Here is a 14,357-nt window from a genome sequence, read left to right as displayed (position 1 = left end):
GATCGCAAAGAGTCGGACACGACTGAGCGACTCAACTGAACTGAACTGAACATCATGCATACATACATCCATGTGTTTGTCTTGATTAACGAGGTTACCCTTGAACGACTCCTTCAAGGATATTGTCTTGCTAGATGATCGTCCCTATCACCTCATGGAGAAAGAGCGCAAACCTCCTTCAACATTTGGAAAACATATTTTCCCCAGATACAATTGTAGTGGAGTAAATAAACAATGAATTTGTAGGCTGGTTTTATGCTTTAACCAGATTACCTGTTAATAAGAGAGCTTTTTGTTTAAGTTTTCAGAGCCTCAATTTTGGCATCCCTGTAAGGGAGATGTAATTCTTATTATGTAGTTCATTTAATTAAATACTATTCAATAATAAAATCTTTGCAAAAAGCACTTGGTAAAGACTTGAACATTTTATTGTAAGACCTGCTGTTGCCCTCTATCATACCATGATTTTATTAGTCCCTCTCTATTCTAACAATGGAGAAGGCAATGGCAACCCACTCCAGTATTCTTGCCTAGAGAATCCCAGGGAAGGAGGAGCCTGGTGGGCTGCCTTCTGTGGGGTCGCAGAGTCGGACATGACTGAAGTGACTTAGCAGCAGCAGCAGTATTCTAACAAAGCCCAAACATTAATGGTCACTGGTCACCTGCAGGCTCAGCTCTGCCCAAAACCAGGCCAGAGAGACCCTGCCTAATAGAATATTAGTTAATCACTCATTGTAGTGGACATCTTTTCGTTTTGTCTTTCCCCCAACCAGATCTTCTTCTGACAATAGTATGCCGAATTCCCATAGCCAACCATTTCTTTCTACTTTTTAAATTTTATTTATTTTTAATTGGAGGATAATTGCTTTACAGCACTGTGTTGGTTTCTGCCATACATCAACATGAATCAGCCACAGACGTATGTCCCCTCCCTCTTAAACCTCCCTCCGACCTCCCACCCCATCCTACTCCTCCAGGTTGTCACAGAGCCCCCGTTTGAGCTCCCTGCATCACACAGATTCCCACTGGCTTTTTATTTTACATATGGTAATGTATATTTTTCAAATTTGTCCCACCCTCTCCCTCCTCAACTGCGTCCACAAGTCTGCTGTCTATGTCTGCGTCTCCATTGCTGCCCTGAAAATAGGTTCATCAGTACCATCTTTCTAGATTCCACATATATGCATCAATACCAATGTATGATATTTGTTTTTCTCTTTCTGACTTACTTCACTGTATAATAGGCTCTAGGTTCATCCACCTCATTAGAACTGACTCATATGCATTCCTTCTTATAGCTGAGTAATATCCCATTGTGTATATGAACCACAATTTCTTTATCCATCTGTCTGTTGATGGTCATCTGGGTTGCTTCCATGTCCTAGCTGTTGTACATAGTGCTGTGATGAACACTGGTGTATATGTGTCTTTTTCAAATTATGGTTTCCTCAGGGTATATGCCAGTAGTGAGACTGTAGAGTCACATGGTAGTTTTATTCCTAGTGTTTTAAGGAACCTCCATACTGTTCTCCATACTAGCTGTATCAATTTGCATTCCCACCAACAGTGTAGAAGGGTTCCTTTTCTCCACATCCTCTCCAGCATTTATTGTTTGTAGATTTTTTGATGATGGCCATTCTGACCAGTGTGAGGTGATGCCTCATTGTAGTTTTGATTTGCATTTCTCTAATAATGAGCAATGTTGAACATCTTTTCATGTGTTTATTAGCCACCTGTAAGTCTTTGGAGAAAAGTCTGTTTAGGTCTTCTTCCCACTTTTGGATTGGGTTGTGTGTTTTTTCTGGTTTTGAGCTGCCTGAGCTGCTTGTAGTTTGGAGATTAATCCTTTGTCAGTTGTTTCATTTGTTATTATTTTCTCTCATTCTGAGGGTTGTCTTTTCATCTTGTTTATAGTTTCCTTTGCTGTGCAAAATCTTTTAAGCTTAATTGGGTCCTACTTGTTTACTTTTGTTATTTCCATTTCTCTAGGAGATGGGTCATAGAGGACCTTGCTGTGATTTATGTCAAGGAGTATACTGTCTCTTTTCTAATTCTTAATCCATGTGATTCGCTAGAGCTTGCCTAATGTAGTTAAGTGTAGCCAATCACAGTATCATTCCGAACATAATGGTTGGTTCAGGAAAGATTCGAAGATCAAACCAGGCAATAAAAACTGGATTCTGGAATTTACTAGGGCCTCTGTTTCCACTGAAAGAGGGTGTAAGTAAGTTAAGAAGTAAGCCTGGGAGTATTAATGGTCATCTTATCCATCTGAACTGTTGAAGCTAACTCTAAGCTAACTATTGAAACTAACACAGAAGAAAGCAGGAGATGGAGAAGGTCATATCCTAGATTACATCATTTGAGTCCCTGGAGCCAGTCATTCCTGGAGTTTTACTAATGTGCCTTTTGGTTGTCTACTTTAGACTTTAGTTTCTGTCCTTTGCAATGAGAGGAGTCCCGACTAATAGACTTAACTTCTTCCCATGAAAGAGGTGCTCTCTAAGGCTAAGCTGTGACTTATGCTTGCATTGATGGAAACAGATCTAACTGCCAGTGACTGTGTGTGCTGGCCTTCATCCCATCTTCCTGTGCAATCAGCCTGACAAATAGACCTGGAGCCTGGATCAACCCCTAAATCAATCCAGCCAACAGGTCAGTCTGCCCTTTTGTCAGGTTGATTTCAGTTTTTTAAAAAAGTGTATCTAAGGAAAGATCTGCATCAAAAATTGTAGATACCAGCTTTTAATCCTAGGGCTAGGATAAGCTTCTAATAAATACTCAGAATCTTTTCTGATGTGTCAACTCCTCCTTGATCTATTCAAGATTTCTTATAGACTGCAGAAACTTAAATATTGTCCAGATTTGGCACTCCCACCAGCTTGTCTATCTTGGACTTTAGTATCTGCCAAGACAGGATTTGAGCTTGTTTTGAATAACTCCTGAGCATAACACTGAATTTGAATTCCTGACCATCATTCTCCTATACTCTGAATAGGATCTAGCCTTTCTTTCTCAGTTTCTGCTGGTTCCTACTTGGGCATTTCTTTTTTTTTTTTTTTTAATTTTTACTGGAATATAGTTGATTCACAATGTTGTGTTAGTTTTGGGTGTACCACAATCTGAATCAGTTATACATATACATATATTAACTCTTTCCTTTAGACTCTTTTCCCATACAGGCCATTACAGAGTATTGAATAGAGTTCCCTGTGCTATCCAACAGGTTCTTATTAGTTATCTATTTTATAGATAGTAGGGTAAATATGTCAATCCCAATCTCTCAATTTATCCCTCCCACTTAAGCAATTCTTGTTTGCCTTTCTACCATTCTTTGGGAGTGGTAAAAACAATTTCATATATAAACTTCTGAATATCCTGAGTCTATATCAGGACCTTAGAAAGGCATTTTGTAAAACTAAGTGAGGGTCTCAGTTTTCCATGTACCCAGTGCCTCTCCCCCATCCACAGCTCTGTAATCACTCTGGAGTTCTCTGATCAGACTCTACTTTGGAAACCAGCCATAGGGAATCTCTGCTTCAGATTGGTCCCATCCCATTTATGGCAGGGCTGTTGGAGAACACGTGACTCCAACAAGACAAGGCCTGCCCAGAGTCATTCAGCACGTCCTCATTCTGGTCTTGCAGAAGCTGAAACAGCAGAGAATGCCCATTGACACAGGAATGACTTCATATGCCACTCCTGGAATTGCCTCTGAACTTGTCCTAGAAGTGGATCTTAGGTGCTGATCAAGAGAACTTTGATGATTGTTGATAAAGCCAGGGCGTCTGAATTCATTTTTAAGGAAAATCTGCACTCCATTACATGAATGGTAGAAGCCAAGCCTTTAGTTAACACTCAAATTACTGATAGGTTTGCTGACCTCAGATGCATGGTACGTGCATGGACCCCTCCTCTCATTCTCAGGTTGGTGCAAGAGTCTCCCTGACATCTGAAGGGCTGAGTGATGGGTGCCCTGCTTGAAGGTGGGAAGCTGAAGACAGATATTACAGGTATCCCAGACTCTGTCTACTTATCCTGAGGAGCCCTGGGCAAACCACTCAGCCCAGACCACTGAGCCAGCCAAGACTTTCTTATCTCCTGATAGCCTGCCATCATCTCCTTTCCCAATCAGGACCAACTTGTAGAGCTCTTGCATGTCACAGGGCCAGAGGAGAGGACATAGGTTCAAGAGAATGTCCAACTCAACCTGCACTAGAAGATGTTTAGTCCCAAACCAGAAGTCCTACGAAGGCCCAAACACAAAGGCAAACACAAACACAAAATTTTTTCCTTAAGAGCTGACAGAATGGCTGAGCCCCCAAGAGGAGCCAAGTTCAAAAAAGACATTGGAAGCCACAGGGGTGATGCTGCTCTTCCCATCATTGTTCTGGTTTTGTCTACATTCGGGAAAAGGGAGCAGGGTGGTGAGTCCCAGCAACTGAGCTATAACCTGAAACGAGGTGACTCTTTGCATGCACACAATATGCTGCCTATGCCCTAAGCTAGCTCACAAAAGTCTATCATTAATAACACATAAAATAGGAAACAAAGATGCATGCCTATAAGAAATTTATTCTGAGTTAAAAAAACAAAATACAACCTACCAATGAACTTGGGCACACACCTTCTGTGCAAAGCTGGAGATAACTTGTACTGTGCTTAGGTAAACAGAGGGTGGTTTTGAACATATGGTAAGTGCTTAATGACCACTTTATACTTGATAGGTTTCTTATTCTATTAAAGTTTACCTATGTTGTTTCATTTGTTTTCTTTTTATGTAACTCATTTTCAATCAACTTCAGTGGTTGACACTCAGAATCTTACTAACAGAGACATCTTTAAAGGGGTGCTATCCATACATCAGTGTGTCTTAAGTCTTCCTGTTCTTAGAATACACTTGCTGCCATATACAGAGTACAAGGCAAAAATGTTTGGGGTTTTTGAGTGTTAACTAAAGGCTTGGCTTCTACCATTCATGTAATAGAGTGCAGATTTTCCTTAAAAATGAATTCTCCATTTCAAAGAGGCTGGAGACAAGGGTAGCAGGTATAAAGAATTTCAACAGTTTAAATTTAAGGTCCTAAGACAAGTCCTCATGGAGAATATTTTCTGATCATGGGAAGATAAAATTTTTATTTGATTATTTTTTGCAGAGTCAGCTGAAACCCAGAGTGTGGTCAGGGAGTTGAGAGGTGACAAGTTCTTCTTGTGTTTTTCCTGTGAAGTAGGTCAGGACACTGTCTCAAGACTCAAGGGCGTCATGTGACCAGCTGAGCTCGGCTCAGCTTTGATGAGTCCCACAGATAGTCATCAGTCCCTGTTCTTGGGTTTCAGCTTCTTCTGTTTTTGAAAAGACAAGAACCAATTACTGATAGGTTTGCTGACCTCAGATGCATGGTACGTCTTAGTGAAAGTGAAAGTGTTAGTCACTGACTCTTTGCGACCCCATAGACTGCCTTTGCAACCTCATGGACTGCCAGGCTCCTCTGTCCATGGAATTCCCCAGGCAAAAATACTGGAGTGGATTACCATTCCCTTCTCCAGGGTACCTTCCTCACCCAGGGATCAAACCTGGATCTCCCGCACTGCAGGCAGATTCTTTACCATCTGAGCCACCAGGGAAGCCCAGTCTATCTTAGTGAAATGGTCTTTTCCCACCATTGCCAGTTAAAGGTGACACTGAACTTGTTGACATAAGATCAGTGAAAAAAAATCACAATAACCGTGAAACAGATATTTCCCCCAAGTTTTCTGTTTTCAATCACTAAAGTGGGATTTGATCCTGTTCAAAATGATCCCCTTTGGGACTTCCCTGGGGGCCCAGGGGTTAAGACTCCATGCTTCCAAGGGGCATGGGTTCGAATTCCCCTTCAGTTCAGTTCAGTTGCTCAGTCGTGTCCGACTCCTTGCGACCCCATGAATCACAGCACGCCAGGCCTCCCTGTCCATCACCAACTCCCAGAGTTCACTCAGACTCACGTCCATTGAGTCAGTGATGCCATCCAGCCATCTCATCCTCTGTCATCCCCTTCTCCTCCTGCCCCCAATCCCTCCCAGCATTAGAGTCTTTTCTAATGAGTCAACTCTTTGCATGAGGTGGCCAAAGTACTGGAGTTTCAGCTTTAGCATCAGTCCTTCCAAAGAACACCCAGGGCTGATCTCCTTTAGAATGGACTGGTTGGATCTCCTTGCAGTCCAAGGGGACTCTTGAAAGGTCTTCTCCAACACCACAGTTCAAAAGCATCAATTCTTTGGCACTTAGCTCTCTTCACAGTCCAATTCTTGCGTCCATACATGACCACTGGAAAAACCACAGCCTTGACTATGGACCTTTGTTGGCAAAGTAATGTCTCTGCTTTTGAATATGCTATCTAGGTTGGTCATAACTTTTCTTCCAAGGAGTAAGCATCTTTTAATTTCATGGCTGCAGTCACCATCTGTAGTGATTTTGGAGCCCAAAAAGATAAAGTCTGACACTGTTTCCACTGTTTCCCCATCTGTTTCCCATGAAGTGATGGGACCAGATGCCATGATCTTCGTTTTCTGAATGTTGAGCTTTAAGCCAACTTTTTCACTCTCCTCTTTCATTTTCATCAAGAGGCTTTTGAGTTCCTCTTCACTTTCTGCCATAAGTGTGTGTCATCTGCATATCTGAGGTTATTGATATTTCTCCCAGCAATCTTGATTCCAGCTTGTGCTTCTTCCAGCCCAGCGTTTCTCATGATGTACTCTGCATATAAGTTAAATAAGCAGGGTGACAATATTCAGCCTTGATGTACTCCTTTTCCTATTTGGAACCAGTCTGTTGTTCCATATCCAGTTCTAACTGTTGCTTCTTGACCTGATTCCACATGGTCTTGTGGCTGAGCCAAGAAAATAAAAATTAAAATAAGATAAAATGTGAAAAAGAGCTATTTATTTAAAAAAAAAACAAAAAAAATATCCCCTTTATCCTTTTTGCTAGCCCCACTCTCTCTTTCCAAGGCATCCTATATAAGACCACCCTAACCTTTACTGGGTATACCTAGTAGAGGGTTATTATACTCTCATAGTTTGCTGTGACCCACCTCCCTGTCTCCTCCAAGGGGTCCTAAGGGGCCTGAGTAATACCTGGCTCACCTCCCCTGCTCAGGGGCCAGCAAGTGCTTTGAACTTATAGACCCTCAACACATACACTCTGGAATTTGGAAGCTGAATGGAACCAGTCCTTGCCATCATCAGTTGATGATTAAAACAAGACTCGGATTAGGATATGCTCCTTTCCAAGCTCACCCCCCACAACCCAACTCCCAGTTTCCTCTGGAAGTCCCTGGGGTCCCCATCCCTGTCTCATCTTCCCCAGATGCCCCTTTCCTCCCCCCTCGGATCCTTTCCCAGGCAAGCAGCAGCAGCCACCCAAGCCTTCGCTCCTTCCCTCCACCTCTTTTGCCTGCTCAGTCTCTACTGCCCTGGCCTCTGGGCCCTGCTTTTAAGAAGAGTCAAAACCATCGAAGTCAGGGTTTCTGATATTTCATGACATCTATAAATAAGAGTCATTATAATAACTGTTCTTTATGAAGGATTGGCTGAGCTGGACATGTTTAAAGCCTGTGATTTATTTACGTAGCCTCAAGCCAGAAGAGTCATTCTCTTTGCTTATTCATTTGTTTGAAAAATATCTAATGAAGAGGACAGGGAAGATGACTGCTCCCACAGAACTTATATTCCTATGGCAAGAGAGAGACAGCAAGCAAGTGAGCAAGGGGATTTCAGGTAGTAACTTCATTCTGAAGGAATGGCAGCTGGGTCATGGTGCTGTGCGTACTGCTTTGTTCTCAAGATCGGGGAAAACCTCTCTAAGAGGTGACATTATGCTGAAACCTGAATGAAGTGAAGGAGACTGATGGGGCTTCCCTAGTGGTCCAGAGGTTAAGAATCTGCCTTGCAGTGCAGGGGACACAGGTTCGATCCCTGCTCTGCGAAAGATCTCACATCCCACATGCTCTGGAGCAACTAAACCTGTGTACCACAACTACTGAGCCTGTGTTCTAGAACCTGGGAGCCGCAGCTACTGAGCCCCTGCACCCTAGAGCCTGTGCTCCACAACTAGAGAAAGCCTGTGTGCAGCTAAAAGCAATTATATAAAATAACTTTTAAAAAGGAGACTGATGATGTAAAGAACATTCCTGCACAGGGGCCGACATGGGCAAAGGCCCTGTGGAGGGTATGAGTTTATCACATCACTGAGTCATCCTGTGGGCCTGTTTTCTCTGCTAGAATCTGAGCAAAACCCTTGTTCTCTTACACACCGACTGCAGGAAGGACTACCTTGTCCTTGCTCGTGAGGGGGCTTTCCAACCTAGCATTCTCCTGGCGCAGCTGGGACACTCTATGATGCCCATACACATGTTCTCTACCTTTGATGATATAGTCTAAACCCCACCTCTGTCTGACTCATCTTGGTGTCCAGTAGATTCACTTTATATTTGTTATCTCCTGGCTTATTTATTTTGCCATATGAAACACGGTTATCATGTTTGCCCAGGCAGCTCCTGGCACTTCTGAGGCTCAAATGAGATCATTCATTCAATAGATTCTGGAGCATCAACCTTGTGCCAGGCACTGGGTTAGGACTTGAGCCCTGAAAATGGGCAAGAATTGATCGCTGCTCTTGAAGCTTATCTGTTATGATAACTGGACTTGCATTTTAGAGAGCTCTTTCCAATAAAATGGTGGAAAATTGCCAAAGAGCAACCAGACAAAATATGGGGAAACTGACATGGATGTTTTACATGTATGTGAGAGTGTGTGTCTGTCTATATTAGACAGCTGCTGTTTCTGAAAGGCTAGTACCCCTCCTTTTTTTTTTTTCCTGGAAAGAACACCTAAGTTCTCATTGATTAATCCCCTCCCACTCTTCTTCCAAGTGATTGGGTGGGATTGATTCCATCCCTAGGTTTAAGAGTGGCCATGAAAGAGGTGCTGCCCACTCATACCAAATGATCCTGAGATTTTGCCAGAAAAAAAAATGAGATAAGAGTTCTCTTTCCTCTAGGGTAGTGGATAGCATAGGATGCCGGATGGCTTCCCTGATGGTTCAGAGGGTAAAGAATCTGCCTGCAATGCAGGAAACACAGAAGACACAGGAGATGCAGGTTCAATCCCTGGGTCAGGAAGATCCCCTGGAGAAGGAAATGGCAACTCACTCCAGCATTCTTGCCTGGGAAATCCCATGGACAGAGGGGCCTGGCAGGCTATAGTCCATGGGGTCACAAAGAGTCGGACACGACTGAACAACTAAGGGTGCACGCAAGGAGAATGCAAGACTGGGCCTGCAGAAGAGACCTGGCCACCACAAGGAAGAAACCTATGTAAGAGTGGAACTCCAACATGGAGGAGATCAGCCCTAAGAAACAGAAGCAGCAGCACCGTAAGCTCTGGGATCTAATGGACACCCTTGGCCCCCTTAGATGAACCACAAAACTCTCTGTTGAAGCCACTTTGAGTTGGGTTTTCTGTTACATGCAATCCAAATATTCCTAAATAATACAGTAGAGAAGGCTGAGGCACATTCAAATAAGTTGCCCAAGGTCCCACAGCTAGTAAGTAGCAGTGCTTATTTTATTTTAAAAAAAAACACTTATTTGGCTGCATTGGGTCTTAGTTGCAGCACTCAGAAGGTTGGTTGGGTCAGGCAGGATTTTTTGTTGCAGTGCTTGGACTCTCTGTGGCATATGGGCTCTGCAGTGCCTGGGCTCAGTAGTTGCGCCACGTGGGCTTAGGTGCCTCCCGGCGTGTGGTATCTTAGTTCCCCGACCAGGGATTGAACTCGTGCCCCCTGCATTGGGCGTGAGGAGTCTTAACCACTGGACAGCCAGGAAAGTTCTATTTTTCTTGATTTACACATAGACATTCACACAATAAAGTCACGTTCTTTGCATGATGGCTTAACTGAAAGCAAGGAGAGGTAGATGGCATCTACTTCCACCATTCTTTCTCTGCCCACTCAGAATGCCCTCGGATGTCTTCCATTTTTCTTATGCAAAGCAATACCACACCCAAGGATTTACAAATGCTCTGGGGTTTCACTTTAGAGTTTATTAATTTCTTAGCATTCTGATTAAGGGCGATCTCTTCTCTAGTCTCTACTGGGGAGAGAGATGGTTTTACTTAGATATAGATAGACTATGGATATGAATAAAAACATGGTTTTACACAAACAAATATATGTATATACATTGCTAGTTAAAAAATGACATTACGCTCTGTACTTTTTATGGCCTGCTCTTCTTCCATTATAAATATATTTAAAGCATTTTCAGTGCCAATAAGTCTGTTAGAACATGCTTTTTAATGGTTACTTATTATTCCAGCTTATGGCTAGAACACAATTTTCAGATGTAGTTTTGACATTTATGTTTTTTTTTTTAATGTTTCACCAGCATAAATAATTCAGTGGAGTCTATACACTGCCGTACCCGACACCTATGGCAGTTTCTGGCACTTGGTAAATGCTCAATAAAATATTTGTTGAGTGATTGAGTGGATGTGTCCAATCTATTTCTGTTCTGAGCACTAGCATTTGTTTTCATAATCTGTATTATGTTTTTAATGTGTTTTTAATGACTGCAGTTATTAAAAATCAAGGTCACAGTTCCAACGTGCGGAGTTTCGGTTAACATGATGCTGCGCAAGGCAAAGACCGCTTTGTTTCCTGAGTTCAAAAGCAATGCATGTTGACTGCAGAGGATTTGGGAAGCACAGATGAAGAAAGGAAGAAAGGTAAAATTACCTGTAATTACAACACAAGTCAGAGTTGACATTTTAATATCCATCCCGTTAGTCCTTTTTTCTGTGCAAATACATGCTTTTAATTTTTTTTTTTAACAAAAAGGGGAATAATACTGAATATACTGTTTTGTTATCTGCTGTTTCTTATTAATAAATGTCTTGTGAACATTTCCTTATGTAATTAAATGTTTTTCTTTTACATGGTTTCTTTCTTTTTTTCTATATATTTTTTTAATTGGAGGATAATTGCTTTACAATGTTTTGTTGCTTTTTGCCATACAACAATGAGAATCAGTCGTGACTATATATATATCGGAGAAGGCAATGGCACCCCACTCCAGTACTCTTGCTTGGAAAATCCCATGGACGGAGGAGCCTGGTAGGCTGCAATCCATGGGGTCGCACAGAGTCGGACACGACTGAAGTGACTTAGCATAATATATATATATATATATATATATATCTCCTCCCTCTTGAGCTTCCCTCCCTTTCCATCCCTCTAAATTATCACCGAGTGCCAGGCTGGACTCCCCGTGTGATACAATAGCGCCCTGTTCCATCTGTTTTACGCATGGTGGTGTATGTGTATCAATGCTACTTTCTCAGTCCGTCCCACCCTCTCCTTCCCCCGCTGTGTCCACAAGTTCGTTCTCCACATCTGAGTCTCCATTCCTTCCCTGCAGATAGGAATTTACATGGTTTTCGTTGTGTTCTTAGGATTACATTTTATGGATGGACTGCAGTATTTTTAACTAAATCCCCCATTTGTTGGTGAGGTGTGACATTTCTAATTTTCCTCATTATAAATACAAATATTAAAAAATCCTATTAATTTAGATAGTTTAGTAGTTTTCAAATCTTGTCCTATAAATATATGCTAATTTATAAATTTTTAAAAACCAGGAATATACTCCATACTATAGTTTTGAAAAGTAAATTAGGGAAAACTTAGGTGGGACTTTTTTATGTCTTACTTGATACATTTCTGTACTGCTTGAAAATTTTTCCAACAATGTATATTAATTTTATGATGAAAAACACTAAAAAGTGTTTTTATTTATTTATTTATTTTTGGTCTCGTCTTGTGGCTTGCAATATCTTAGTACCCCAACCACAGACTGAAGCCATGCCCTTGGCAGTGAAAGTGAGGAGTCCTAACCCATGGATTGCCAAGGAATTCCTTAAAAAGTGTCTTAAAATTCTAAATAATTTTCATTCAATGACCAGACCTTGGTTTCGAATACCGTTCTCCAACAAAAGGAACCAGAGATCCTTGGGAAAATAGCCAATTCTAGGCCTGGGACAAGGAAAATTCTAGATGAGCCTGCAGTATCTTGTGATGCTAGAAAATAAGAAAGAGTTCAAAAAATAAAAGGATAGGGCAGAGGCTTCCCTGGTGGCTCAGCGATAAGAAATCTGCCTGCCAAGACAGGAGCCACAGGAGCTGTGGGTGCTACCCCTGGTTCCGGAAGATTCCTTGGAGGAGGAAGTGGCAACCCACTCCTGAAAAATCCCATGGATAGAGGAGCCTAGCAGGCTGCAGTCCACGGGATCGCAAAGAGTCGGACAAGACTGAGCGACTGCGCATGTATCATATGTGTGTCTATCTAGCTAGATATCTATTATTTATCTACATTAGTGTGTATATGTATTTGTCTATATAAATAAAATATATAGAACAAAAATATGAACATTTTTTAAAAAAGAATAGGGCGTGTCAAAGTGACACAAATGCCCATCTTAAAGAACTTCCAGTGACCAAAGCTGGAATAATATGAGTGACAACATTAGATAGTAGTAGATTATAATCCAAACTGTAAAATAAATATCCATGAATCTATTTTACTATAAATAAGTGGTTGAAGAAATAAACAAATGAGGAAGAGGGAGAAGAGGCAAGGCCCCCTTACAGATGAATTCCAAATAATTCACACAGCTACTCCCTGCTCCAGGAGGTGGAGCTTAACCCCCCCCTCCCCCAACCCCTAACACACACTACACTTTCAGTGTGGAGAAAGGCCTGTCCTTAGCGACTTGATTCCAAAATATATAGCACAGAAAGAGAAGAAAAGTAACTTTATGGTGGAGAAGTCTAGCAAGTACTACCTCCAGAAGGCAACCAGGGTTGATTGGCATAAACAATGATAAGTTGGGACTTCCCTGATGGCCCAGTGGCTAAGACTCTGTGCTCCCAATGCAGAGGGCCGGGTTCGTTCCCTGGACAGGGACATGCTGCAACTAAGGCCCCGTGCAGCCAAATAAATAAATATTTAAAGGCAAACAGACAATAAGAACTCATGTTGATAGCATGTACCCTTGACAGATGGAATGAAAACAGTACTTCTCGTCTGTGGGCTTCCTCTCCAGACACCCTCATTAGATTATAGATTCCTATAATCCAGTCCAATCACGAGAAAGCATCAGACAAACCCTACCTGAGGGATTTTTTATGAATCACCTGACCAGGCCTTCCCAAAACTATTAAGGTTGTCAAAAACAAGGAAAATCTGAAAAACAGTCATGGATCAGAAGAGACCAAAGAGATGTCACATCTAAACACAATATGGAATCCTGAATTAGATCTGGATCAGAAAAAGGACATTCATGGAGAAACTGGTGGAATCTGAATAAAGTCCGGAGTTTAGTATTGAGCCAACATTTGTTTCTTACGTTTGATAAATGTGGCTAAGTTTAGCAAGAATGATATTAGGGGCAAGCAGGTCAGGGGTCTACAGGAACCCTCTGGACTGTTTTTGTAACTTTTCTGTAAATATAAAACTGTCATAAAATAAAAGTTTATTTTAAAAAATGAAAAGTGTTTTCATCAATAAAAATGCCTATCAGCAAATATCTTTACATGTTAAAAAATACTTTAAGCCTTTAGATGATATTTAATCATGGTGTTATAAACACTACAATTTAGAATCATTTCTTTAGGCCTACATAGTCCAGAGCCTACATTTTTAATACTATATTTTTATCCTTTTCCAATAGGGTTGCCTCAGGCATGCCTGTGAGGTCAGGGCTTTGTTTTTAATCCTGCCCTACAACCAGTTGAGACTTCTGTCCAGCATCTTAGCTGCCTTGACTCCCAAGGGCTAGAGTTAAGCCTAGTGGATTTTTACTGGACAAGCAATGATACTATGGATGTTTTGCATTTCAATCTACCTTCTCTCAGAGTCAATCAAGGTCTTGGTAAGGAAAAGAGCTAGTTTTGTTAAGGATCTTTGACTGTATTCTAAGAGCAACAGGAAGCTTTTGAAGGTTTTAAGTGAGAGGGTTGCATTATCAGCAGAGTATGAGATGGAAGGGGAAGGAGGGAAGAGCTTGTTTAGAAGGAAGTATTAGAGTCACCCAGGCAAGAGATACAGTCGATTAGACTACGGTGCTGGCATCATGGGTAGGGACTTGTGATATTAATACCATGACAGCTAATAATTCTTGTACTTTCTTGCATGCTCAGTCATGTCCGACTCTTTGCAATCCCATGGACTGTAGCCTGCCAGGTTCCTCTGTCTGTGGGAATTTTTAGGCAAGAATACTGGAGCGGGTAGCCATTTTTTCCTGCAGGGGATCCTCCCGAT

This window comes from Bubalus kerabau, chromosome 12 (genome assembly GCF_029407905.1).
Source record: "Bubalus kerabau isolate K-KA32 ecotype Philippines breed swamp buffalo chromosome 12, PCC_UOA_SB_1v2, whole genome shotgun sequence".
Classification (NCBI taxonomy): Eukaryota; Metazoa; Chordata; class Mammalia; order Artiodactyla; family Bovidae; genus Bubalus; species Bubalus kerabau.
Note: the sequence above shows the minus strand (reverse complement) of the source record.